Here is a 24,080-nt window from a genome sequence, read left to right on the forward strand (position 1 = left end):
GAAGTGGAGCAGCTGGGTTACAAACCGGTACCCATACGGGATCCCAGAGCATGGATGGAGAAGACTTTAGCCACTAGGCTACTGCACTGGGTCCTTACAAAGTACTCTTAAGGGACAAAGATACAGCCTCTATTAAGAAACATGATGACACTTCTTCCTGCTGGCTGTGGGTCCCTTTTGTCGAAATCCCCTTCCCTCTCCTAAATGAGGTGTAACATAGAACTACATTTTTAAAAAATTAAAGTTTTAAATTGACTTCTTTCCTCAAGGAACATGACCCTTGATCCAATTTCCATCCTGGATACAGATGTGAAGCGAGAAGAAGGGTTGAGGAAGAAATGGCTGATCCCTTGAATTCCTTCACTGAAACCCATTTGGACTGGCATTGATCAAGTGCCCTTTGCTCGACCCCCACCCCTACCACCAAGCATGAGCACAATTCAGAGCGGGAAACCGTAGACCTCCAGGTGTGGGAAATGCTCTCTGTGCCCTAGAGGGGCTCACAGTGTCACAGAGAGACAGAAGTCAAGGAATCAAGAGCTCTGTATGAGCAAGGCTGAGCACAAGCAGTGGAGAACCTGTAAGAACTTATCCTGAAGGGAAGGGACACCAGGTCTGGGCACAGGGACCCCAGCAGAGAGGAGAGCTTTGTCAAAGCCTCGGGGCAAGAAGAGGAGAAGATCCCTCCAGCAAAACAGCCTAAATCAGTGCTGCGTGGTGCAATCATCTCATTCAAGGTTCGTTTGCAAAAGATGCCCTCATTCTGCTCTCATTTAATTCTTATCACAAGTCCACATGTCGACATGCCCAGTCCATTTTATAAGCAAGGAAATGGAGACTTGGAAAAGTGAGCCAGTGGCAGGACTAGGCCTGGGACCCTGTCTCCTGTCTCCCAAGTTTACTGTGTTCCTTTCCAAAGTCTTATGTTGGAAGGGCTGAGACCAGGAGGCAACTGAAGGCCAAATGATGATGTTGCAAGGGGGCTTTGGCCTCATCCTGGAGGTGACAAGCAACCTCTGTGGGTTTGTGAAAAAAAAATTATAATAAGACAAGAATTGTAATCAGAGCTCACCTGACCACAGCCAGCATGGCTTCCAAGCAGCAGCTCTCTACTTCTGGGTCACACTTTTGCCTAAGGACCCACTCCCTGTCACTTATCTGCCCAGCACTGTAGCTTTCCCAGAAGGCTGTTAGACTCAAGTCCCACCTCTCCTCTGACTTCTGCCTGCAGCCTGGACAACCCCACGGTCTGCTGGGGCAAAGCATCTGACAGCAAATGGAGGCTGCCACCATTGGATCCAGCCCAGCGGCTCCTCTACTCCCCGGCCTCATCAATCTCCAGGATGTCTCCCTTCGGGAATGGCACTGAAGCTTTGAAATTCCCTGACCACAGATTTCTTGTTCTTCCTGTCACAATCAGCCTCAAATGACAAAATAATCCCAAGTGAAATACCCCCATTTTCTTTTCATTTTATCTTTTAGTGGTGTAAGAAGGCAATTCAGCAAATCCATCAGAGATGTGGGGTGTTCAACAGGGATGTTAAGCACTGCTGACAACCAGCAAAGAGGAACATGCAATACTGTAGATGGAGGAGGAAGCTTGCAACTTTGGAGGGGCCACAGAGGAGGCGTCCATCAGACAGGCAATGGCACCAAACGAAGAGGTGAGGAAATGGTCAAGCGAATACCAGGACTTGAAGGGGAACTGGCTGGGGGCCAGTGTGGCCAGAAGGGAGAGAACAGGGGGAAAGCAGATACAGGTAAATACACCAGGTGGAATGGACCCAACGAGTGCCGTCAGCCCCTGCAGGGCTGCACCTCTCTGTCTCTGATGGGAGCTGGTGAGGGCTTAGAGCAGGAGACGGACACAGGCCTCCTTGAGGGAGCTGTGCCCAGCGCCTCTGACTCCAAGGCTGCTGTCGGATGGGGAGGTTGGGAGTGAGGCAACAGAGTCAGCTGACCTGGAAACTCAGCTCTCTGCTACTTAGTAACTGTGGCTTTATGGAAACTCAGCTCTCTGCTACTTAGCAACTGTGGCCTGTAAGCAAATAATTCTGTGACTCTGAATTTCAGTTTCCCCATCTTTAAAGTGGGGATAGTCTTAGTTCATGTTTTAAAGATTTATTTTTATTTCTTTGAGAGGCAGAGTGATAGAGACAGGGAGAGTCAGGGAGACTGGTGGCGGGGGTGGGGCGGAGAGCGAGATCTTTCATCTTCTGGTCCCTCAGTGACAACAATAACTGGCACTGGGCTGAAGTTAGGCTCCAGGAGCTCCATCTGGGTCTCCTATGTGGGTGCAGGGACCTACTTTCACAGGTGCATTAACAGGAAGCTGGTTCGGAAGTTGGAGGAACAAGGACTCAATCTGGCGTACATTTGTGACGCTGGCTTAACATGCTGTGCTACTGGGCCATCCCAATCCTAGTCCACTTGGTGCTGTTATGACAGAAAATCTGAGACTGAATAATTTATAAAGAACAGACATTTGGTTTTCCTCTGGTAGTTCTGGGGGCCAAAAAATCCAAGATCAAGGTGCTGGCATCTGGTCGTGTATAGGCTTTCTTCATGTGTCTTCACATGGCAGAAACAGTGAACCCACCACTGCTCCCAGACCTTTCCCCAGCAGCATCGATCCCTCTGCAAAGGTGAAGCCCTCATGACCTGCGCAGCTCCCACAGGCCCTTCCTCCTCACCCCATGGCATTGGGGATTAAGCTTCCAATGCATGAATCTGGAAGGGGAGAGGGGAGGCTCATTCAGACCATGGGCGTAAGAGCCAGGTTTCATCCCATAATAATAATAGCAATGATTATCAGAGTAGCATTGGTAGGTTGTCTGAATATACAGAAAGTGCTTAGTGCTGAGCTTAGCATATGCTGGTCCCTGATCAATACCAACAAAATTCAAGACTAATAATGGAAGTTCTTTAGGCAGATTCTCCAGGGGCCTGTGAGAAAGGAGGCCGAGCAGTGGTCCAGGTGAAGGTGGGCAGATTGACATGAAAAGCTGTTCTGGAGTTGGAAAATGTAGGATACGCTACATTTTCCACTGCCACCAGGTGGCTGGCAAGGGCAGCATCTCTGGCATCTCTGGATGCAGCCCCTTGCTCATCCCAGGCCAGTTTTTACATTCCCAACAGCTGTGCCTTTTCACAAGGACCCTCCCGGCATGGAAACTTTCCCACCATGGGTTTCGGGAGGCCTGACCTTTCAGTAGTATTTACAGTATCAACCAGCTAATGTTAGACACACAGGCCATGGGATAATAGGGGATGAAGCAGCCTCACGAGGGCTGCTCTGGCAAGGGTGCTCCCCAAGGTAGTGTCACTCATGGACAAGCAGGTGTTTGCCCAATATCTGCCTGGGGCCCAGGGGGACCCCAAAGGTGTGCATATAAATAACCTGACCTTTAGTTTTTTTAAAAAATATATATTTGGTTATACATATCTACTTGAAAGACAGAGAGAGAGAGAGAGGAGAGGAGAAAGAGAAATAAGAAAAAGAAGAAAGAGATCTTCTATTCTCTCATTCATTCCCCAAATATCCACAGTAGCTAGGGCTGGGCCAGGTCAACATTAGGAACTGGGAGGTAAATCCAGATCTTCCATGTGAATGGAAGAGGTCAAAACACTTGGACCATCACCTGCTGCCCCCCAGGATGTGTTATCAGGAAGAAAGATTGGAGAACAGAGGAGTTGGGACTTGAACCAGCACTGGTACAAGATGCAAGCATACTAGGTAGTCACTTAATCTGCTATCCCAAGTGCATACTCCTAGGCTGTCCTTCTGAAGCCCACAGAGAGAAAGCTGCCCCTGAGAGGTGGTGACCCTCAGGTTTCTGGTGCAGACCCCCTTTCTGGCAGACATCAACCCTTCAGATGACCACCTCCTACCTTCAGGATCTCCCTTTTTCCCCAGGGTACCCCAACCTTGGCCTCCACAGCCTCTTGTCTAGGGAGCCTCCTAAAGCTTGCCAGGGATTGTCAGGGTGACTGAGATCCTGGGGTGGCATCTGAGGGGTTCCCAGGCCAGACCCAGGTAGAGGGAGTGTCAGAACTCCAACGTGAGCATCAGGAACTGGCTCCTGCTCTCTCTGAGAAGGGGTGGCCCCTGGAAGAGCTACCTTGGCAACACCTGCCCACCTGTCCCCTGGGCACTGACTCCAAATTGGATGCTCCAGTCCAGTCCTGCCAGCTGGCTCTGAGCAGCCCCCCAGCTGCGTGGCGGCTGCTGTCTCTGAAGCTAGCCAGGACCTCCCGTCTGAGCTTCTCTCTCTTCTCCCTTCCCTGACAGCCCAAGGACTCATTCACCTTATACAAAACAAATGCCCTTTGCACAGGCCCTGAGTTGGCATGGCTGTCCTCTGGGGACAGCTGATCCAAAGAGGGATCTCCAAGACTCAACATCTCCCTTGAAAGCAACAAGCTGGCGTTGGACAAACCTAGTCACCACTTTTGGCCTCTGGTATTTCCTTCTTTCCTGCAGCCTCCTCTGAAGGAGGTGGCTTTGAGGCTGAATTCTGACCAATCAGAAGAATTCCAAGCGGAAAATGAAGGGAAGCTAGCACAGGACCGTTGGCTTCCCTCTTGGAGGCATGCAGAATTTTGAGGTAGGTGTGAAGAAGCTGCCTTGAGCTGATTGGGGTGGGCATGAGGGCACCTAGCTGGCGGGGCCAGTTGGCTGGCAGTCACCTGACTGATGAGGTCAACTGGCTGACAGGGTAGACCAGCTGCTGGTATGGTTATCATTGTTATCCACAGCTTGAATGAACTTCCAGAGTCAGTCCTGCATTTGAAACTTGCAAGAGAAGCTCAAGCAAATGGTGAGTGCACTCATTTGGTCATTCACAGAGCACTGGTAGGTGCCCAGCGGAGCGCTGAGCTATCCTTTACAGTCAGGATGTGGGAGCAGGGTGCTCCAAGGCCACCTTGCTGGGAGACTGGGGTGGCGTTGAACTTCCCATTCTTTTATCTCTAGTTGGGGTCCTGTGGCTCGGCTGCAGAGCTAAACCTGGAAGCCCCTCACTTGCAAAGCCTGCAGATTCCTGCTCCCCACTGAGTTAGGCAGGAAGGGGAGCCTGGAGGAGACTCCCCAGCAGAGGACCTTGACTGTCCCAATTACATCCCCCAGGAGTAAGACAGAAAAGCTGCCTTGGGAGCAGATTCTAGACTCTGTCCCATCAGCTCCTGATCTGGGGAAGGAGTCCTGAGACAGGGACTCAGGGAATTTAGGAATACCCCAAAGCTGGAAGAAGAGAGAACTTTCTGGTAAAGTGACAATCATCTTACACATAAGGCAGTTGCCATGGTTACCCATGGTGAGTCTCCGGGGCAGGTTTTCAATTGGCAGTAGTTGGTAGATGGTTTCCCAGGGTGAACGAAACTGACCACAATAGCTGGTTGGATATAGTCGACACCTGGCCCAGGCGCCACAGGCCTGAGGTCACTGGACCCACAAGGAGTGTCTGTCACTCTGGGGACAGCTTTCCTTGGCCATGGCCCTGCGGAGGCAGAGTAGTGTGAGGCCCACACCCAATAATAATCCAGGAAGACAGCTGTCATCTCTCAGCCTGGGCTTCAGCATCCTCCACGTCCTCCTCCCCAGAGAGCAATGATTGAATGCCTCCCAGTCTGCACCCTGTGCAGCCTCGGCTGCTTGCACACTGGTGCCTTCCAGTCGTAGTGGCCAGCTTCTCATCTGCACACAGCCAAACGGTTCATTTTGGCTCACAGTTTTGGGATTCAGAGTCTATGGCTGGACAGTCCCCTTGGGGTCTCCTCCTGGGACTGGCAGTTGGTCTTGCTGGTGGAGTCCCGAGGTGACACAGGACCTCCTACAGTGTGAGACAAGGAACACCTGCATCTGCTTCTTGTCTCTCCTCATAAGCCACTGGAATGTGACCTGGGGCTCAGGCTCAGTGACTCACCCCAGTCCGGTCACTTCCCAAGGCTTCTTTGTATGCCAATGAAATCTCCACCGTGTTAGCACCATGAACGGGAGACTTTGGAGTTAGCCTCCTGCGTGGGTTCAGGGAGACTCACCATGTTGGAGCCACACCCTTGCACCAGCAAACGGGCTAGCACTGTGACCACTGAGACAAGAGGCCATCCTTGCCTTCACAGTGCTCATGGTGCGGAGGGAGAAAGACATAGGGGATTACCTGGCCCCTCATGGTTTCCTGTGCAAAGCAGGGAAGTCCAAGGCACCCCGAGGCCCTGTATTAGATGTATCTGGGAAGCAAGAGTATGGCCCTTGAGGAGGCGCAAAGAAAAGTTCAGATGAGAGTGAGTATAGCAGGCTTGAAGCTGCAGCCTGCAGAAAGGTCCGGCCATTGGGTGGATTCAGGGTACCTGGCTTGGGAAATGTGCCCTCATTGGACGTGTGTTGTGTGAAATCCCTCTTTTGCTTAGGTGAGTCAGAAATTTTGAAACCGTAGTTGCCAAGCAAAGAGCACCTGTGGGGCCTGCCCCACGCTGAAACTGCTGAGCGTTCACTGCCAAGCCGACCTGTGCTGCAGCATTGCATACACGGGGCTGCACTTCTGCTGCAGAAAGCGCATGCTCGATGTGTCCCGACCCCTGGGTGTCACGGGCAGACAAACACAGGGAACTAGAGTGCCCAGGTTTCTCCTGAGACCATCTCGCTCTTCTTTTGCCTTCTTAGATCTCACCGAGTGTCCTTCACTGCAATCAACAGCCACAACGATCACTAATACAAAGTCATGGAAACTGGCATTCAAAGAGGAGTTTATCTTGGTACCAAAAAAAAAAAAAATGTAGATCCAAAAACTTCGTTAGAAACATAAATGATGGAAATGGTATGTGCAGACTCCAAACAATCTTTGCACCCAAATCATCTTTAAATTCCATCCTCCACGAACTTTTTGAAGTTGAGTCCCCTGAATGCTGATGAGGTAGTTCGACTTAAGAGCCAAGAGAAACTCCCAGTGTGCTCAGACAACGTGAAGGAGGTTTCTGTTCAAAAGATCACACTGATTGTGTGTTGGGTGAGTTGCCTGGGAGCAAACAGGAGGTGGGCAGGCCACCTAGGACCCTGAAACCACAAGGATGTGACCTGAAGAACCAGGTGACCCCTGCCTCAACTTCCTACAGTCTCTTTGTAGTCCTCCGTTTCCTTTCTCAGCCTTGTTATTGTCCAAGAATCTTGCCATTGGGCTATTGTGCCAGGCCCTGAATTCCAGACTTTCGTTCAGCCCGTTTGATGGGGTCCATTGTCTGTTACTGCTTATCTAGGGCCCCAAAGAAAATGGTCCAACCAGGTCACACTCTTCTGTCTATTTCTGAGCAGTGCTGTCTATACAATAAGCCCAGTGGGTTTCGGTGCGGAGCAACTTTGCCCTTGCATTGGTTGCATCCCCAGGGATAACTAGGGGTGGCTGCATCAGGGTAGTTTGTTACTGGCATCCAGTGTGTAGAGACCAGAGATGCTGCTACGACAGCGTAGGGTACTGGCCACCCTACAACAGAGTGATCAGGCCCAATAGGCCAGTGCTGCTGATGCTGAAAAAGCCTGTTAGATCAGCATCACTCCACAGAGCCTGATGTGGGACGGAAATGTTGTACATTCTGTGCAAATGTAACCACTAAACCACAGGTGGCCATTGAGCCCTTGAAATGTGGCCAGTTGAGACTGAGGATCTAAAGTTTCAAGTTTATTTCCTTTTAATTAATTTACTTTTAATCTCAAGTAGCTGCATGTGGCTGGGCTAATGGCTATTGTGTGGTGAACTGCAGATCTGCCTTCCCAGCAGGCCACGAAGATTCAAAGATTCATCTTCAGTTCCCAGGGTCCGGGTGCTCAGTACACACACTCACTTGGTTCCGGTGTTTTTGCCAGCACAGCCTCTGGGAAGAGGTGCTGAAGAAGAAGGTCGCAGCCAGAGAGACCCACATCCAGGCTTGGAGGTGGAGCCCTGGCCAGCACTTTGCCCAAGGTAAGTTCTTGGGGCTCCAGCAGATCTGATTCAGGCTCCTGTCAGGGCACATCCCTTATTCTCAGAGAAGGGGCAGGATTGATCCTGGACGCTTGGCTTTCTAAGAGGCCCCTCATCTGCCAGCTCTCCTCCCGATCAACAGCTCAGCAAGGCCCCTTGGGTCCTGCCTACTAAGACAGCAGGTCTGCTGCTGCTACTGCCCACATTTGCATTGTGTGTGTGCGTGTGTGTGTGTGTGTATGGGGTAGGTGGCGGGGGAGATTCTTACCCATATTCTTCTCAGGAAGGGGGGAAAAATCTTCTCCAAGATGACTCTGTCCCTACATGAGGAAGAGAAGGTGTTGACAAACCCAAACTGCAGCTTCTCCAGCTTTAAAAACAAGAAATAAATAAAAACTAAGGAAATCAAGTTCTGCCAAGCCAGACACAGACCTTTGATGGGAAGAGCAGATAAGGCTTGGGTACAAACCCAGGCAGTGGCATGCAATACATGCTTGCTGGAGATGAGAATGTCTCAGTGACAGGGGCCAGGTCTGTTGATGAGAGCGTCCTGTGGTTTATAAAGTGTGTCTGTTACCGAAGTAGGAAAGGTGAGGCTGACAACAAGAACTCAGTAGAAGCAGCATGGAGGCCAAGCCCACCAGGCTCAGATGGACACACTCTGTACCCCATACCCAGCAGAGGGGAGGCACGGGCACACTGGACGTGCAGGAGTCAGGGAGAAACTCCCAAAGTCACTTGAACAAGGAAGACTCCCAGATTTTCTGGGAGCCATGGTAGGCCAGGATTGGGATGTGGCGCCACAGCATCCCCCCAGACGCCCACAGAAGGGCTGAGTCGGAGATGCTGTCTGTTCTGCTTGGGAAGGCAGCCGTGCCTCTAATTGGCTTCAGGGATAAAGATGCAGCTCGGGGGTGACTATTTACTTCACAGTGGGAAGCGTGCATTTTGATTTCCTTGATCGCAGCCCAGGCTGGTGTACTAGGGAGAGCTGGGGCAGAAGAGGCAGGAAGCTGGCGGGGAAAGGCGTTCAGCTGGGATGATTGGGGAACTGCTCAGCTTTGAACTGCTCACTCCTAATGAAAGGACAGGCCCACAGAGGAGTCAGTTGAGTAATATTTAGCAATTGGAACCCGGGCTGCTGCAAATCTGCATGCTGGAAGTTAATCCCTTTTCTGGCTCTCAAGTGATGTGTGTGTGTGTGTGTGTGTGTGTGTGTGTGTGTGTGTGTGTGTGTGTGTGTGTATTTTCTTAGCTGAGGATGGCTTTGTCACTATTATCCAATTGGACTTCCCAGAGTTAAAATGCATGTCCTGGGGCAAGGATGGAAAATATGTGGCTAACATCTGCCAGCACCTATCCTTCACCCATGGCAGACATCACGAATCGATCAAAGTACTGGCTCCCCCCACAGAAGCTTTTGAATTGCTTCTAGAACAGGACTCCAGGCATCTACCACCAATTGAAACAAAAAATATAATCAGTTGGCCACTCTGGCGTACAAGGTCAGGTTGTTGTAGTCTCCTAGCTCTCTGGTAGGACAGGTAGATCTTGCTTAAAATAAACTCATGAGAGCAAAGCCTCTGCCTTTGGAACATGCACCATGCCATGGTAGACCCAAGGCAAGAGGGAGGAAGGTCACAGCCAGGGCGTGTTTTGGCCACTTCTCCCTGGCCCGCTCCAGAGACAGGGAGCTCAGCACCCCATGTTGCAGCCTGCGTCTATTTGGATTACCTCTAGCAGTGTAGGTTATACAATCCACTGCTCCCAGCTTTGCCTGCTGGCTGGTCCTGTTTTAATGGAAATTTGGAGCAGGCCACCTCATCTCTCCTGTGTGAAGTGTGGAAATCAGACCTGCTTCCGGGAGGTGTGAAATGTAACCGAATGTGTGTTAAACAACTTGCAGAATGTCTCACACACGGCTGCCTCTCGGAGCGCGTGGGCTCTCATTTATAAATGGTGCCAAAATCCTCCGTACCGAATCTTCCTTCACTGGTTCCTCGGGGACCCCAGACTATGCCTGCTTCCTCCTCGCCATGACAACCTGGCAGATGTTTAAAGACACATTTGAAGACAGAGTGTCATATCTTTGCCAGTTCTTTCAACAGCTACAGTACTCATCTGTGTCATTCTCACCTCTCCTGTACGTCCTCTTAACTTGTGAGTCCAGCTCTCAGCCGGCTCTTGCCACACCTGGACCGGCAGGACTCTCACCTAGGTCACGGTTGTGTCCTAGACTCACATCATTCACTCATTCATTAATTCACACGTTCATACTTGAGGCAGGCTCTTCTTTGAGCCTCAGCTGGGTGCCAGGCACTTGAATGAGAACACAGAAGACAAGTACACACATACAGCCATACACTCAACCCTGTTGGGAAACAGCCCATTCATGAGTCGCTCCATTGATTCATTGATCAACAGATACTGTATGTGTCAGTCATACTGACAGAAGTTGTGGATGTAGCAGAAAACAAGGCTGGTATGGTGTCTACCACAATTCGTTCGTTCAATCATGTAACAGTTACTACTGATCTGCTGAACTTCTAATGTATGTGAGCCAAGCCTGAAGCTAGACACACAAGAAGGAACAAAGATGGGCCCAGCGTGATAGTCTAGTGGCTAACGTCCTCACCTTGCACGTGCTGGGATCCCATATGGGCGCCAGTTCAAATCCTGGCAGCTCCACTTCCCATCCAGCTCCCTGCCTGTGGCCTGGGAAAGCAGTCGAGGACGGCCCAAGGCCTTGGGATCCCGCATCTGTGTGAGAGACCCGGAAGAGGCTCTTGGCTCCTGGCTTTGAATTGGCACAGCATCCAGCCGTTGCGGCCACTTGGGGAGTGAGTCAGGGGATGGAAGATCTTCCTTTGTCTCTCCTCCTCTCTGTACATCTGGCTTTCCAATAAAAAAATAAATAAATCTTTTAAAAAAATGATAAGAAGGAACAAAGACCTGCAGCTTCTGTAGGAGTCCACAGCAGGTACCTGCCCTGCTCTATTATTTAATTTCCATCCTGCTGCTTTTTGTATATACGTATGTATTTCATGAGATTTGCCACTCTTTTCATTTTAAGTGTATAGTTTAGCATTATTCATTGTATATGTATGATTGTATGATGTATTTCCAAAGCTTTCCATCAACTCTAATAGAAAATGTCCTCATCAGATAGAAACTTCCCATCCCCAGCGCCCTGTAGCTTCTAATCTACCCTCCATCTTTGTGAGTTTGTCTATTCTGGGTATCTCAGGTGAGTGGGATGATGCAACCCATCCTTTGGTATCTGCCTGTGTCACACAGCATGATGATTTCAAGTTGTAACCTGTACCAGGGTTTCCTCTTATGGTTGAAAATTACTCTGTCCTTGGCCAGGTCCCTTGGGTTTATCCATTCACTTGTTAATGAACACTTGGCTCATTGCTATGATGAGCATCTGTGCTACAAGCATCACCTTAGTCCTTGTTTTCAAACCTTTGGGGTATATATGGGCTTTATGATTTTATTGCTTGGCTGCAGATGCACAGAATTACGTGAGGCATAATTCTTAGCTCATAGGGTGAATCGTTGCACACTCCAACTGTCTCCAGCCCCAGATTCTTGGGTCAGAACCCTAACCTCCGAAGTGACTATAAGCGGAGATGGAGTCTTGAAGGAGGTAGTGAGACTTGAACGAGGTCCTAAGGGTGTGGCCTTAGTCCAAGGTCCTTGGAAGAAGAGGAAGAAATGTGAGTTCAAGGACACGGGGCCATGTGTGCATAATGAGGACATCTGCAGGCCAGGAAGAGAGTTCTCACCAGCAGCCAATCCTCCTGACACCTCATTCGTGGCCTTTCATCCTCCAGGGAAGGTGAGAAAATAAACTTCAGCTGTTGAAACCACCCAACTTCTGATGGTCTGTTTTGTCAGCCTGGGTAGATGAATGCAGTTCATAATATACTATCCTCTTCGGTCCAAGTACAACCCAACTTTAGAATTAATGATCAATTACTTACAGTAAATTTTTATTGTAGTTCTTTATATATTCTTGTTACTAAGCCTTATGTGGGTTATATCTTTTTCATTTGTAACTTGTCTTGTTGAATATGGTTTGAGGTATAGGCACCAAGGTATATTCCTGTGGAGATAGTCAACTGAGACATGGCCATTTATTTAAATTAAATAACACTTCCAGACCCTTACATCATTCCATTGTCTTTTTTAAAAAGATTTATTTATTTGTGTTGGAAGAGATATAGAGAGGAGATATACAGAGATCTACAGAGAGGAGGAGAGACAGAGAGGAAGATCTTCTGTCCGATGATTCACTCCCCAAGCAGCCACAATGGCTGGAACTGTGCCAATTCAAGGCCAGGAACTAGGAGCCTTTTCTGGGTTTCCCACACGGGTGCAGGGTCCCAAGGCTGTGGGACCTTCTTACTCGACATCTTTCTCAGGCCTCAAGCAGGGAGCTGGCTGGGAAGCAGGGCTGCCTGGGATTAGAATTGGCGCCCATATGGGATCCCAGCACGTGCAAGGCGAAGACTTTAACCACTAGGCTACCACACTGGGCCCTCATTCTGTTGTCTTAGAGTATAAGTCTATTGTCGGTGCTGGCAGTGTAGCCCAGTAGGTTAAGCCACTACCTGTGCTTCAGGCCAAAGGAGTGCTGCTGGTTGGAGACCCAACCATTCCACTGCTAATCCCTGTGATGTGCCTGTGAAAGCATCAGAAGATGGCCCAAGTGCTTGGGCTGCTGCCTCCACATGGGACGCCCACAGGGAGTGCTAGGGTACTCGCATAGGTCTGCTGTGACCATTTTGGAAAGCGAACTTAGGTAAGAAAAAAAAAATCTCTCTCTCTCTGATTCTGCCTTTCAAATGAATCTTTTTTAAAAAGATTTATTTATTTTTTATTACAAAGGCAGATATACAGAGAGGAAGAGAGACAGACGGGAAGATCTTCCATTCGATGATTCACTCCCCAAGTGAGCGCAACAGTCAGTGCTGTGCCAATCCGAAGCCAGGAGCTTCTTCCAGGTCTCCCACGTGGATATAGGGTCCCAAGGCTTTGGGCAGTTCTTGACTGCTTTCCCAGGCCACAAGCAGGGAGCTGGATGGGAAGTGGAGCTTCTGGGACTAGAACCGGTGCCCATATGGGATCCCAGCTCATCCAAGGTGAGGACTTCAGCCGCTAGGTCACTGCGCCGGGCCCCAAATGAATCTTTAAAGAACGAGTCTATCATATATGCCCGTCTCTCTTTTTGAACTCATACCACGTTTCCCACCTGCTCTGTAGCAACAATAACCCCTCATATTTTGGCCAATGGTTTCCATGTTTATTTCACAGCATGTTCAAAACCTGAGAGGGGCTGTAAGATGGAAAAACGCAAGTGGAGTTCAGCAAGCCCAATCAGTACAGGGATAGCTTTTGTGACTATGACCCTGGATTATTTATTTATTTATTGTATTGGTAATGGATTTCTAGAACCTTGGATGAGGCTGTGTAGATTTTTTTTGTAGTTGTCTGGTTGTCTTTTGATAGCTCTGGTGTAGCCTTGAAGGTTATGTCATAAGCCAAGTGTTATGTTGACTCAGGGCTTTGGATCTGTGCAGTAGAAATTGGGATCTCAAGGTGGACATTTGGTCCAGCAGTTGAGGCATCTTCATCTCCGATTGAAGGACCTGGGTTCAGTACCCAGCTCCCGCCCCTGAATTCAGCTTCCTGCTAATGCAGCCCCTGGAAGGCAGCAGTGGCGGCCAGGTGATGATTCTTTCTGCCACCCAGATGGGAATCCCAGGTTAAGTTTCCAGCTCCTAATGAGAGTTTGGGCCAGCCTTGGCTGTTGGCAAGTGTTTAGGGAGTGAAATGAAAGCGTTCTGTCTTTTGCTTTCTCAAGCAAACACACGGATAAATGGTGAAGTCCCTGAGTACTCCTGCAATAAACAGCACCCCCATTCCTCACTTGGGGTTTGAACAAGTTGAGCGAAGAGTACCAATGCACAGGCACACGTTTTCCACTTCTGCTTAGAACTATGCTGAAGCACTTGACCCAGGTCTGCTTCCTGGACCGAGTCAGGTGGCTCCTCACAGGGGTCGAGCAGCCCAGTGCCACTCCTTGTAGCTGCCGCTAGTGCTCGCCTCATGTATAAACCAGGGAGAAGGGGCAAATACTCCCTGCTCATGCCACTTTGGGGCTGAGAACTCAGGCATGGAGTACTACTCCGGAATCCTTGAAGCCTGCCAGTTCTTGAAAAAAAAAAAACAAACTGATGGAAATGTGCATTGTGGAAAAAACTGTGCTTGGCCTTCATTTATTTTTATGTTTTAAGGAAATGTGCATTGTGGAAAAAACTGTGCATGGCCTTCATTTATTTTTGTGTTTTAAAAAGTTATTTATTAATCCAATCTTTCCAAGAATGTTCTGAAGTCCCCTCGAATGGAGTTTGCTTGGTCTGAACAATCCTGACCACATACTCCCTTTTCTCTCATGGCCATTCTCACTTAGTCCCTCCCTGCTCTGGGAGGGAGATAGCAGTGCCCAGGAAGGGTCAGTTGGCGCCCAGGCTCTCTGCCCACCAACAGCAGGCCTTGAACACAGGTTGGAGTGGTGGGGGGACCTCCACTGTGGAACAAGTCCCCCATTGCTCACTTTGGTGTGGGGACCCCGGTAAGTGATTCGGCAGCTTCTCTACTCCTTCAGTGTTTTCAGCTACTATCAGCTGGGGGTTCTGCTGGGACTGCCTTGTTTGCAGCATTCCCTGACCTGTGACCCTGGTGAATTTAATTCTGCTCTTTTAATAATTTCCGGGAGTGTAGATTCTGTTGAGTGAGCAGGTTCCCTCCTGCAGAAATCTACTTAGCTCCCAAAGCTCCCCGTTGCATATTCAGGAAGCTGGAGCTCTGCTTTGTTTGGAGGAGCAAGCAGGAGAGGGCAGCCGGCTGCTTTGGATGCAGAGCCCTGTCTGGAGGTGGGGAGCCGGGGGAATCCGGGTTCCAGGCGAGGCTCATTCACGGGATTCCTGCAGGGAGCAAAATGGCTCTAAGGCTGCTTGGTATTCCAGGATCCTACGCAGGCGCCTTCTCTGTGGCTTACTGCTTCCTTTAGGCCGCGATCAGCTAGATGGCAAGCACTGGACTGGGCTCCAGAGGAGGCAAAGATAGGAAAGGAGTGGCCCGGTAGGGAAAGAGAGAGAGAGCGGGCTAGATGGGTGGGACTGAGTCGGACAAGAGCAGAAGGTCAGCTGGATTCCCTGGATGAATAGTGAGGCTGAAGTGGCTGTGGGGCCTTCTGTAGGGCATCGTGGCTGAGTCTGGAATGATACAACCCTCTCCAGTGGCTGAAATCCTAGGAGGACATGAAAAGGTTGAGGAAGAGAGAGGGGGTTGTCAGGATACAGGCCCAACGTGATGATCTCAAGTTCCCAGCGGTCTTTATGGAAAAGTCGCATTATGTAAAATCCAGACATGGATTTTAACAACAAAATCACTTACACACAAGTAGACTTGTTTTAATCCCAATGTGCATGACCTGCTTGACATTCCCTTATATGAAATCACAGTCATGAAGAAGTAACCACAGTGTCCAAGGCCGTTAACAGCATGGCACTCTGACAAGTGCCCTGTGAAGGACCCTCAGCTGGTCTTTGCAGCAGCTTGGGAAGTAGGGGGAATGAGAACTCCACTTTTCAGATGGGAGATCTAAGGCTCTGAGACGCTATGATCATGTCAGTCAGCAGTGGGAGAGCGGAGATGAGCACTGTGGCCTCTGCCATTGTTCACGCATTGGGCTGTCCTACCTCCCCTAAGAGGACGAGGGACAGGAAGGCCTTGTGCAGAGGAAGATGCAGGGAGGAGGGGACTATGATGACCTTGGGCACGCTTGGCTAGTTCATGTGCAGGGCTTGGTGCAAAATGAGAAGGGGCCTCTTGCTCATAAATGAGAAAGAATGTCAGATGGCAGGCCTCTCTGGCAGCTGGGGCCTGCGAGCCTGCCTGCACAGGACCCCACACCCACACAGACAGACAGGAGTTGGGGGCCTTCACCACTGCTATCTCCCGTGTGGGGCTCAGGAGAAAGCCTGGAGGCAAGGGCAGGGCGGGCCTTGGGAAACTTAATCCTGGGGAGACACCGAGATGTTTTGAGAAACCAGTGGTCTTAAGATTGTGTTTCCTTATGCACTTTTAAATAATAACTTGTTTGCTTATGAATTTTATTTATTTGAAAGAAAGAGGAGCACAGAGAGGTCTCTGGGAGCTGTTTCACAGCAAAGTTGGCCAGGGCAGAAGCCAGGAGCTGGAAATTCAGTCTCAGTTTCCTAGGTAGGTGACAGGGATTCCACCACTAGGGCCATCACATGCTGTCTCCCAGGGTGCACACTAGCAGGACGCTGGAATGGGAAGTGGAGCCAGAACTCAAACTGCAGCAGTTGGATGTAGGATGCAGATCTCCTAACAGGTGCCTCAGCCGCTCAGTCAAACACCTGCCCCATGTGGGACTCGGTAGGTACCTCCCTGTACGAGGTCACATAGAAGCCAAGATGGGGGACAAGTGGGCGACTGTCATCATTCTCTAGGGAATTTTGGATCTCTTTACCACTAGGAGAGGATCTGACCAAGAAAGTTCAGAGGCTGCCATGGGAAAATACTCATTTAGGGGATGTCAAATCCATTAACACGGTGTAAAAAAATTCCCCAGCTGGAGGAAAATATTTAAATAGAAGTCATTAGCAAGCATCTTTTTGACGCTGACAGTGGTTAATAAGTCAAAATTGCTCTCCCTGCAAATGAACCCTATGAAAGCTTGTGCCCCACCCCCTCCCACTTTCTGAAATGCTCAATTAGGGTGAAAAAAAAAAAGCCCATAGCTCTCCCTGGATGGAAACTATTGAAAGGCAAGAGTGCTTTCTGGTTAGGCACCGTCCATCCGCCACAATCCAGATCAGCCCTTTAGGATAATTTATGTTTCAGAGAGGAGTTCGGAAATGGGTCGGCTTGGAGCTAAAAGCATCGTAAATAAGCTGGCGTGGGCGACTGCACCAGCTGCAGCAGGGAGTGATGGCATGGTGGCCCAGCTGCCCCCACCAGAGGCCTGGGCCTGTGTGCTCCTGAGCAACATGGGCCGAAAGAGGACAGAGCGCCCCATCCTACCAGTGCCCACTGCTTGTTCCTCACAGGAGGCTGAGCCTCTGAGAGGGGCTGGGCCCAGGGACGGTCCTGTGCCTTGTGCCCAGCTGATGACTGCACTTCTCCCCGAGCATTGGGGCCAGCCACTCGCTGAGGGCTACAAGAAGGACCAGGAGATTCAGGAACCCTGTGGTGAGCACAGAGCATCCGGGCCATGATGCAAATAAGCAAATACTCAAATGTGTATGTGTGGGGAGGGGGTGGCTGCACGCAGGTACATGTGTGAGTGTGCATGTCAATGCCTGTGCATGTGTGTGATCTTCAGCCACTGAAGAGTTGCAACATGGATGTGTGCGTTGTTTATGTGTACATGTATGTACTGCGTGCTTACTCATGTGTGTGTGTATGTGATTGAACGCAGGCCCCTAGCTCAGTTTGGGAAGTCCAGAAACTGAGGGTAAAGCCACGGGCCAGGCAGACGCAACACGGAGGGTGAAATTGGCTGGGCCGAGAAGGCGCTGGTCCCAGTGTCCGCCCCTGAGGGTGTGGGGCCGTGAACAATGCTGAGAAGGGGAGTGACTTGGCTACACACATGCTTTAGATACTGTGAACGCCCACCTGCAAGGTGAAATCTATTTTTCTCCTATTTGTCTCTCAAGAGAGAAATCCTTCCCTGCCTGCTGGGCAGCAAACGGGCATCATCCAGATTGTTTCCTAAAGCTGTGCCATTTGGAGAAGGACAGGGCAGCCAGAGGATCCCTCGGATCTGTCAGCGGAGACAGAGAAACCAGCCGCCTGCAGTGGGAGTCGGTAATTCTTCCTGGGAGCCTGACCCCGTCATTGCTGTGTAAGTGAGCATGCCCCAAGAGGTTATCTCAAAGACAGCCCTTGATCTGGGGAGATGGCCGGCCATGGGTAAAGAGCTGAATGTTCTGCCAGGAGATGGGATGGGGCAGGGATCCCTGGGGTGTGAGTGGGAGTGGTCCTGGGCCCTAGAGGTCAAGGGTAGACTTGGGGTGTGGCTGCTGCTCTCAGGCGGGTCCTGCAGGGACCAGGGGTCCCTGAGGTGCCAGGATCACTTGGAGCTGGCTCTGTCTCCCTGGAAATTGAGGTGACACCAGCTCAGTGACTCCTGACACTCACTGTCACTTCTCATTTCCCTGCTGCCTGCAGCTTGCTGGGAACTGGCTGATGTACACCAAAGCCCTGTCACCTGCCAGGAGGGGCATCGGGCCCACAGCCTGGGGCTAGGAGTAGGGAGTGGGAGATGTGTCAAGTGCTTCCTCACCCAGGGCCCTGGAGGGGACGGGTAGCCCCAGCTGTCTGTCCCAAACTCAGCCCATGTTTCTAAGGTCCAAACTTATTCGTAAGCCATGAGACCCTTCTTCCTGTGCCCACCCACTGGCTGTTATGGCAGCAGGTTGACAAGTCCCTAGGTGATGTCCAAGATCCTGCCCTCTGCCTCCTGGCCCATAAGGCAGTTTCCAGCCACTGGTGAGAAACTTCCAGCATACTCAGCATCTCGCTCCAGGATGGGTACTAGATACCTTAGGGTTTGCTAATGCACTTCTACCTCCATCAACCCATGAACCAGAGAATTCCTCACCTTGGCCTGGGCATCCATGTAGCTTTGCTGTGCTGAGCCACACCGTTCCCTTCCCAGTCTAGAAGATTCTTCCCCGTCCATTTGGACTCCTGTTGCTCTCAAATGGTTTCCTGGTCTTCTGAGCTGCCTGGATGGATACGAACAGGGTTGGCAGGGCCTGAGGTAGACAGACACCCTCCACAGGACCCCTGTCTGCTCCAGTCCTCTCCTACACCCTCACCCTCCAATTCTCCACCCCAGCAGGTCCCACATCTCCCAGATGTGGGAATAGGTCATTGCCTCCCACACAACCCAGTTCAGGAGGTTAGCCAACTGATAGAGGGAGAAGGGAGCTGCCAGGAGCATGCGTGGAACATGTCTTGGCTGATCCCTGTCCACTGCAGACCCTCAGTGACCTTGAAACACCCAATCTACAGATCAAACATCTGAAGCAAGAAAATGTGGTGGGGTCATGCAGGCAGCATGTGATACACAGCCCTGCGGACCCTCAGATCTCCCTGTAGTCCCAAGAGCTCCATTTTGCAGATATAGAAGTTGAAGCTGACAAGGGACAGAGTTGGCCTGGTCTGCAGAGCTTGCAGTGGGCAGCGAGTTTCTGGATCCATCGTGTATTTGTCCCCTTCTTAGCACCTGCTACCTCTAGGGAAAGCCATAGAAGGCAAAAGGTGGAACTGGGAGGGACACTTGGTTTATCCGGGAGACTTGGTCCTCCCTTCTAGTTCATGTCTCTCTGAGGGGCAGCTTCTTCCTGCCTACATGCCCACCAACCCCAGGGTCTTCACACTGGGCAGATGCCAAGCAGGGCCTTGAATTTCTTTCTTCTATGACTTCTCCTCCCCCACTCCCACCTCTCCCCAGAGGCTCCCTGCTCAAGGACCTCCAAGAGAGCAGCATCCGTGCCTCCCTCCCCTGGTCCCCTGGGCTCTGGCAGTGACATTGACCAAGTCCTCTGTTCCTGATGACTCAGCAAGTGCCCTGCTTATGAATTTCCATCCTCATCTAGGATACGGGGGTTAGCTTGAGTGTTGAGGATGAACTGCTGGGCAGGAGCGGAAGCAGAGTGTGCACCCATAGGGGTGGGATGTGGGTGTGGGTAGGTGGGTGGGGCTGGTGACTAAGGTAGTGCTCACGGGTGGGGTCCTTTGAAGACCCATCCACCTGAGCTCCAACTCCCGCTTTTCTGCTCTCTGGCCATGCGGCCTGGGTTCAGTGGCTAAGCCCCCAGTGTTCATAATGGCACATTTCACAAGGTCGTGAGAGGCATCCAGCCTAGTCCTTTCCAGTCATAATGACGTCTACCCTCCTCAGCTGGGGGCAGGTGAGGGATGTTAGCACTTTCAGGGACAGGAGGGTCTGAACAGATCCACAGCTCGCACACTCACCCTTATCTGCTGCTTTGACACCTTGGCCTTGTGTGTGCCCCCAGCAAAAGCCATGGGAAAACTGGCGGGGAGGCAGAGATTCAAATTCAGGTGTGGAATCTGGGAAGGCTTCAGGGAGCAGGTGGCATTTGCACAGGGTCCTGAAAAGTGGAAATCTTGGAAACAGAGGTAGCACAGAGAGGGTGTTCTCAGCAGAAGGAAGAAAACAGGCAAACTCCAGGCTTAGGACATCTCAGGCCCAGTGCAGGGGGTGACGGGAGTGCAGGACAACCTCAGGGGGCGCTGATGGAGGGCGGGCTGAACTCCAGAGCTGCGACTGTCTCTGCAGACAGTGGGACCCTCACAGAGGGTACAGACTTTGGGTCAGGATGCAGTCATATCCTTAGAGGAACCATGGGGCGGGCAGAGCAGGGGAAGAGGCTGCTCCACACAAGGGGTGGTAGGGATGGAACAGAGGAAGTCGATGAGAGAGGAGCCCAGTGTGTATGTGAGTGTGTGTGTGTGTGTGTGTGTGTGTGTGTGTGTGTGTGTAATGGGATGGCAGGTCACAGCCCCCAGGAGGCTGCAGAGACAGAAGAGGGAGCCATGCTGTCAGGTAGGGAACAGAATGTATTCAGAGCATCCCATGGGGAGTGCAGGGCAGGCAGCAGGGGCACAGGGTGGCTGGAGCTCAAGGCAGTGACCAGGCAGATGGAGGAGGGAAGAACCAGCAGAATGGGGGCCTTGTGAGGCTGAAGTGGCACAATGGTATAACGACAGATGGAGATGGAGCCCCTCCATTTGGCTGCCACTGGGGGTGAGCCATGTGGGTCAGTGTAGCCTGAGTGAGGATGGTGCAGGGAACAGGGTAGCCCAGCAGGATTCACGGTGGGGCTGAAAGTTAGGGATCAGAGCAGAAAGCTCAAAGAAGGATGCTTCCGACACATGCTTGCCCCTGTTGGCACCGGTGTGCTGTCTCCGGCCATCTGTTGGAGTGCGGAAGTCTGTGCAGGTTATGGAGAAGCTGCAGAGCTAGAAATGGAGCCTCAGGGGAGCTCCCTGTGCCACCAGGATGCCCGGGATGAGAAGGCCACAGGTGAGGAGTGAGCGAGTCCAGCACACAAGGTTTGCCTCCATGAACCTGATGCCGTGCTTTCTCCAAGACTGTTCTTTGGCCAGCCCTGGTCCTGCTAGCATCTCCCCCGTGGCAGCTCCTGTCCCTGCCTTTTCCCACAACACTGACCAACTCTGCTTTCCTTCTGGAGTGTGGCCCATGTCCCAACACTCAGGGAGACAGCATCTGTCATCCCATGATGCCTCTGGCTTCCAAATCCATGGGAGTTAGAGACATTTGAAGGCTGGAAATGGGACCCCCTTCTGGCCCTGGCCAGTGTCAGGGTCACAACAGGCAAGAGGAGGAGAGACCACCACACAGACAAGAAAGGACCAAGATACCTGACACCTCAGCTCAAGGTGGTACCTGGCGTGACATCCTCAGATGTTAGCAGGGAAATGTCGTACAAGCTGTCGAGCAGCCAGTGTGAGCTTTGGCAAAAGTACCCTGTTCCCTTGGCAATTTGTCTGTAAATTCAAAGTTATTCCAAAATCAAAAGTTGATTAAACTGAATCCATCTCTTCTTTCATCATTTTTTTTTAAGTTTAAAGTGTTCCAGAAGCTAGCTAGCCAGCTCCCTTGCTTCCTTGCTTGCTTTCAAGGCAGAAAAACAGTGAGACAGACAAGCAGAAAAAAGCACTCATCGAAGCAGAAAAAAGCATTCATCGGTTGGTTCATTCCCCCAGATGCCTGCTGGGCCAAGGCCTAAGTTGGGAACTGGGAACTCTATCCAGGTCTTCCACTTGTTTGGCAGGAAGCCCCTTGCCCTGGCTTGAGCATCACCACTGCCTCACAGGGTCAGGGGCCAGAGGCAGACGTCAAATCCAGACCCCTCATGGGGCATAGCAGTCTCATCCTGTGACTCAGTCACTGAGCCATACACCTGCCCCTTCCCCCCGCCACCATGCAGTTTTGCTTAGAAGATGACCTATGAGGTCATAAGTGCCTTGTAAGAAAATTCATCAACTGGGAAAAAGACGAGGCATTTCTTCTACTAAGCACCTATGTCTGTGGGCAGGTACACACCAGGAAGGCAGGAGGAAGATCCCTGTCCACCAGGTGACACTTCCTGGTCATCACTGCTTGTGCCCCCAGCTCCTGCCCTTGAGCCCATGATGGGTGTCTGGGGAAGCAGGCAATGAGAAACCCCAGGGTAACAACTCTCATCTTACTGCCAGCCATGTGAGAGCTAGGAGAATCACCGTGGCTGTCCCTTACCGAATACACACCTATGCACTAGAAATGAAACATTGTTCCCATTTCACAGATTCATCAAAAACTAATATACAGAAGAAATGACGGAACATATACAAGAAAAGCAGAGCTGGCCCCTGTGCTCGGCCTTCTCGTCCCTCTGCTTTCTCTCAGCAGCTTGTAACTTGACAGCTGGCTCATTTCACCTTGGGGACAGGCAAGGAGGGACTTGGATGGGTAAGTACTGTCTGAGACCACGTAGACTGTTTAGGTCTGGCTGGAAAAGAAACACATGCACACTTCCTTAATTCCTAAACCTTTCTGGGTACTTTTCGCCCACACCTAGAAGTTCAGCCATTCCCAGATGGAGCCAAAGTTCAGGGAGACCCCCCTCCCACCTCAGACAGGCACAGCTCCACTGTCCTACTCACCACCCCGTCACCACTGTGTCTGCAGGCACTGCTCACTCAGCAGGGGGTGCAATTACCATCTGTGCCTCTGGCATCCTCACGGAGGCATAGTTAAGTCGCTGCGGCACTGACAGGAGCAGGCAAGGAAACACGCAGCCCAGCAAAGGGCTGGATGCAGCCTCAGCTGCAAGTGCTCAGAGGGGACCAAAGGGTTCACAGCACTACAGGGTGGGGGAGAAGTCGCCATGTTCTCCTGCATGGGTCCCCGGTGACACGGTGCTCCACAGGCCACCTGATACTGATATCGCTCTGACACTGGCAAGCCCAGGTCCTGCTGCAGGATGGTACTTGGGGGAGCGGGAGGATGATGCTCAGATGCCGGCACCTTGCATGTCAGCGGTGCGCCCGCCTCCTCCCACTGCGGGTTCCTAGAAAAGGGGCTGTAGCGCAGCAAGCCATCGCACTCTTCCTCCAGGTCTCCCTAGTGGCCAGCAGACTCTGAGATGACCAGCTACAAACAGGGTATAACTCTGCCGCCAGAGCGAGGGCGAGAGGGAGCATTGGGAACCACGTGAGCTCATTAAGCATATGTAGTGCTCAAGACTTGGCATCTGAAAAATCAATTATTTATTTAAGAAACGTGCAGTGAGCATGTGTGTGTGCCAAGCTTGAAGCCTGGCACTGTGCAGGCTGTTCCCAATGAGCCAGGGTGTTCCCTGGGTGTGCAGGGGGCATTCCATTCCAGCTAGGGGGGTCATGAGGGTTAAGAAGGAGACAGCAGATGAGTCAGTCCTCAATGTGCTGAAAGCAGCAGTGACCAGCTCTCCAGGGAACTAGGAAGTGGACAGATGATATGACAGTAGCTGGAGTGTCAGGGCAGGCCTCTCTGGGGAGGAGGCATCTGGAGGACAAGAGGATGTGGCCAGCTTGGGTGACTAGAAGAACATGGCAGGTATAGTGTTATTGGGCTTTAGCAAAGTCTGCAGGAAAAAGAAATCGCTCATTGTGATATTGACTAAAACGTGTTATGTGCTTATACTGTGACGGGTGCCGTAGTGTTTGTGCCCCACGCACACACATTTCATTTGATTTTATGAGCACTTCACAATGGGTGTTTTTTTTTTTTTAAGTTGCAGATGGAGGTGCTGAGGCTCACACTAACAGCTTCTTACTCGGAGCTGGACCCCCATGCCCCACCCCCAACCCCATGGCTCGTCCTCTTCCTACCCACAGTCACTTGGGCTGCTTAGGTCAATGTGGTGCAGAAATGCAGTGCTGATGATTGGACAGTCACTGAATGCCTGCTGCCCAAGGCTGGGGACGACTCGGTGAGCGCTCTGCGAG

The 24,080-nt window shown here is 51.2% G+C and overlaps 1 long non-coding RNA gene across 1 annotated transcript; it reads left to right on the forward strand.

The window, feature by feature from the left end:
- Positions 1–7,792: 7,792 nt before the first annotated feature.
- LOC131482302 (uncharacterized) lies at positions 7,793–23,345 on the forward strand. The gene is made up of 4 exons (XR_009246886.1): positions 7,793–7,952; positions 17,711–17,898; positions 22,400–22,563; positions 23,212–23,345. It is a non-coding gene; the product is annotated as an uncharacterized LOC131482302 (long non-coding RNA).
- The last annotated feature ends 735 nt before the right edge of the window (positions 23,346–24,080 follow it).

The sequence above is a fragment of the Ochotona princeps genome, chromosome 17, assembly GCF_030435755.1.
Source record: "Ochotona princeps isolate mOchPri1 chromosome 17, mOchPri1.hap1, whole genome shotgun sequence".
Lineage (NCBI taxonomy): Eukaryota > Metazoa > Chordata > Mammalia > Lagomorpha > Ochotonidae > Ochotona > Ochotona princeps.